Genomic DNA, 4689 nt, shown 5'->3' with positions numbered 1-4689 from the left:
GTGTGTCTCTGTTTCTGCTCCTGGATCCCACAGTCATCCAGGAGCCGGGCCCTGGGAGGAGTGACTGTGAGGGGTCCTGTAGAGGAAGCAACACAGTCATGCTGGTCTCCTGGAGCCACATTCTAAGGGAGTTGGGGTTACAGCCCCAGAAATGGCCACGTGGAAGACCCCTTCATGCCTCTCGGGGTCCAAGGGAGCTTGAGGGATAGCAGGAGGCCTTCTCAGAGGCTCAGTCAGGCCCCATATACCTTGGAAAAATGAGGTTCCCAAAGATGAGGCAGAATGGGGGGCAAAAAGGCTTCTCATCCACCCAGAGAAAGATAGACTAATCCTACATCTTCTTCTGGTTCTTGTTTGATCTCAAACCATAAACAGTGGCAAAGAATCTGGCTTTAGTGGGGGCATAGAGTGGGCTGGGAAAAGCCTTCATTGTCAGACCAACCCAAGACTTGCCTTCAGAATGGAGGAGCCAGGGAGGGCAGTTGTTTCTGAATGTTAGAGGTAAGCAGTGTTGCCTGCAGCCCAACAGGCGGGCTTGTGGAGTCCAGGAGCTTCCTTCCAAGGACTCTTCTGTGCCCTGAAGGCAGAGGCTCACAGGACTGAAGGGAGAGAAGTCTTCAGTTTGAAGTTTTTTCTTGACCTTGCCATTTATTCTCTCAGGGCATGACCCCAGATTCCCCACCTCCTGTGGGTCCTTGGCAAAGATGACTTGGGACTTGTTGAGGTTTTGTTTGGGTTCTTTCTGACTGGTGTCTTGAAGCAAAGCCCAATTGGATTGGTCCTTAGGGAGGAGTTGGTGGGAGCTGTCTCAACAGGCCTGGTACTGTCCCTGCCAGTCCAGTGGAAAAGCAGGAAAGGGCAAGATGACATGGTTGCCCTTTCCTACACAGTGGTGTTTTTCTGAGCAGGGCGCATAGCTGTTCCTGGCATGAGTGAGCAAAGCCACGGTTGGCTGGTGGCACAGGCTTCCTTAGGGTCTCTTCCTAGTTTGGTGGCAGTTGGAGGGGCAGGAGAGCAAAGCCCTTAGCTCTTCCCTCCCCGCGCCCCCTTGACATACATGCTCTTTCTTTGGATTGTCACTATCTGTGTCTCTTCTCTTCCCCAATGACTGGTCCTTTGTGGAACAAGTTGAGTCCTAGAGCTGTTGGCTCCTTAGTAACCCTAACAGGAGCCCATCCTAAGTGGCAGGGCAGCCCTCCCTGAGCTGAGGTCTGCTATCCTTCCCTCTGCCCAATTAGGTGAAGTAGATTGATGAGGGCCTCCAGCCAGATGCTGGGGTTCTCTACCAGCAGCCTTGTCCTGACGCAAGGCGTTCTAATTGGGTTATATGCATGTGTAGATACAGTAGTATGAAAAGAGCTGTGTTCCAGGGCACCTAGCGTTAGACTCAGAGCCCAAAGCACTCTGCAGTCAGCTGGTGAATCTGCTGTTGCTGGTCCTTTCAAATGCTCTCATAGCTGGCAGGTGAGCCAGCTACTACAGTAGTAGGTAGTAGCTGCTGTGCAGCCCCAGACAAAATACCTTGCTTACCGTGGGGATGGCCCTGTGACCGACAAAAGCCAAGGGAGTCAGGAAGGCATTCATAAGCATCCACCTTCTGCTGAAATCCTCTCCCTCAGAGAGAGCCGAAGATCAGTGCTAGCATACTCCCTCCTCTAATTAAGATGCTTCTTTGGGCTTGGTTCCATCCTACCCATCCCCTGCTTTATTTTAGATCTGCTGTCCACACTAAGCCCCCTTGCCTGACTGCAGAACCTCAGCACATCTCCCCTCCCAGTCACAGGTGGCAGCCCCAAGGACACCCCTGCCCCCCTCCCCCCACACACACACACATAGACACACACACTTCTATCCCCCAGGACTCTTGGCTCTTTAGCACTGGCTGGACTGTGGTGGGGGAGAGGGGTCACTCCTGGGGTTCAAGAAAGACAATTCAGGGTGAAACTCAGGATTTCATGTCAGTGAATAAGAGAGCAGAGTTTAAGCCCCTCTTTCCCCTCCTCAACCATACCTCTTTCCCCATCCTCTTAGTTGTCTCCACTAAGTGGGAGGCATGAAGCTCAGACCCTCAGCACTTCTGAAATGCTCAGTTGAAAGAAACTCCTCCTTTCTGGCTATTAGGTCCTCCTTTCATGCTCTTTCAGCCAGCTCTGATGACCTTTGTGGAGAGAGTTAGAGAAAACCTCCTCCTGTCCCCATCTCTCCATCTTAAGTCTGGTGCCCAGAGTTGGGGGTTAGAGCCCAGGGAGGCTGCAGTTCAGATTTCTTTTGCTTTCTGTTCCCAGGATCCCATATGGTGCCCAGTCCCCAGGCAGAGAACTGACAGTACCGTGGTTGCCGCCTACCCTGGGTTTTCCACAGAGAGCTGGGAAAAGGGAGGCCCTCCAGTTGCTCAGAGAGCTGGAAAAAGACCTTTGTCTTCACTGAGCTGCTCCCACAGAGTTTATCACTGGTGGCAGGGAGAGGGCTGACCACCATTATTATTTCCACACTGCTGCCCTGGCCCCAAGGGAAGCCAGGCTGAAGGAGGAAGAGTCCACAGAGTGGAGATCCTAAAAGTCCCTTCCACACTGAGTAGTTGCTTCTCGTGGCCAGAGAGCAGCTATCCTCTTGGCAGAACTGGAGGGGAGAGGGGGTTGGCATGAAGGGTAGGGGAAGGGGCCCAGGGGAAGAGATGCTTACACATCGGCTGGGCTTCAGAAGAGCAGAGGAACTGGAAGCACTAGGGGCCTGCTTGTAGAGGAGCAGATTCACCAGCTCTGATGAAAGCCAGGAGTGAAGTTACCCTCCCCTCAAAGACACAGGGCTTCAGCCTGGACCTGGCCTGGCAGGTGGGGGCCCATCTCTCCCTGCAAGTTGGAATTCTGCTCCTCAAGTTGTATAGGGATGACCTGGCCGGGTCTACTACCATCTTGGCAAGCAGGAAAAACTGAGGGGCAGGCAGCAAAGGTCTGACTCTGGGCTCCTTGTCGCTCCATCAACTGTGTGGCAGAGATTTGTGAGGGAGAGCTAAGCAATTTTATCCCCATCCCTTCCTTCAGCCCAGGGCAAGGGAAGGGGCATTTTACAGAGGGAGAAACTTAGGAAGGGGAAAGAACTTGAGCTGGGGCAGATGCAAGTGGTTCTGAGACAGGGAAGAGCTTAGGAGCCTGAACGCAGCCCCAGCATCCAGCCCTCTCCCGTCGTCACAGATTATGGGATGATAGGATGGGGTAACCACAGGGAAGGGGCCCGCTATACATGGCATTATTCCTAAGGGGTTGGGGAGGGATGTTTCTCTGGGTGATCGTATGGATGAAGAGGCTTCCAGCCTATGGTCAGGGTCCAAGAGTGCATCTGCCTCACCTTGGGACTCGGGACAACAGTACGCACTTCTGTGGTTAGAAGGCTGTTGTCCTTGGCAGGTAGTGGTGGTGGGGAGGTGCCGGGAAAGGGCATTGGCCTTGGGGAGTGACCTGGGGAGCAGCCAGCAAGGCCACAGGCCAGTCCTCCCCTGAGGGTCACAGCCCAGTCGGGATCCTGGCCCAGAAGAGCAGCTTCATTCAGCCAGGGTATCTGTGAGCAGGTCTCCAAGCTCTCTGCCTCCCCTACTCCTGCTTGTCCTGATCAGGACCATGCTACCACCCGCTTGCCTGGCAGCCATGAGGGCCCCTTTCCAACCGTCACGAAAAGGGCTGGCGGGAACAGGTTGGGCTTCTGTGGAGCCTGTCATACAACCAGGGCTCAAACTCACCCAGATCTCTGCCCTTCTAAGGGCCAGATCCCATCCCAGCACTCCTGTGCCCACCTCCATCTCCCAGTGGCCTAGGTAACTGGGCTTCGGGTGCCAACTGGCTCTCCTCTGGTCTTGGCTCCCACTTCCTATGAAATTGTCCTGTCCATGATTGCCATGGAAATCATGGCATGCAGACCACAAAGTACAAAGGCTTCTCTGTCTGGGCTATCCCCCTCCCTCCAAAGGAATTATTATGCAGCTTTAGGGGCCCACCTCCCTGTGCAGGCCCCCACTCCTTGTTCCACCTGGCCCAGGCCTGAATCTGATCTTGACCCCAGGAGCCCAGCCAGGAGGGGAATTTTGAAGCAGTTCATAAAGCCCTAGAAAACACTACAGAATGATGGGGGGTGGGGGTGGAGAACACTGCCAGGAATTGAGGCAGAGAAATGTCCTGAAACTGCTCTCACACTGGCCTCAATGACCCAAAATGGAAGGGATGGGAGAGGAGAACTTCTACACCCAAGCCTGCCCTCTGAACCTGTCAAAAGGCCTTGGATGGCCTGGTCTCCAGTCCTACAGTGCTTCTAACTCAGTGGGGTGGAAGCAAGCCTGCCAGAGCAGTGGGGGTTGGATTATAATTCAGTAGTTTTCAACACTGTCTGCAAATTAGAATCATCTGGGGAGCTTTGAGAACCTTCCATTGCTGGGTTACCACCTCAGACCAATTAAATCAGAACTTCAGTTGCGATCGTGATCCTCCGGGATGAGTGCAAACACAAAACGCTCACTGTGGTAACAATAATGAGGGAGTATGACCTGGTGGACCATAGTAGGGGATGAAACAGTATATGTCTCATCTAAGTTAAGAAAACAGTAAGAAGCAGAAAAAAATAATCTGTCTCTGAACCCAAACACCATGTCCTCTGAGCTCTTGCTGTAACCCCCTCTGGGTCTCCTACCCAACCAGGCCCTTA

This window comes from Tamandua tetradactyla, chromosome 6, assembly GCF_023851605.1.
Source record: "Tamandua tetradactyla isolate mTamTet1 chromosome 6, mTamTet1.pri, whole genome shotgun sequence".
In the NCBI taxonomy this organism is placed as follows: Eukaryota; Metazoa; Chordata; class Mammalia; order Pilosa; family Myrmecophagidae; genus Tamandua; species Tamandua tetradactyla.
The sequence above is the reverse complement of the archived record's forward strand: the minus strand, read 5'-3'. Positions refer to the sequence as shown.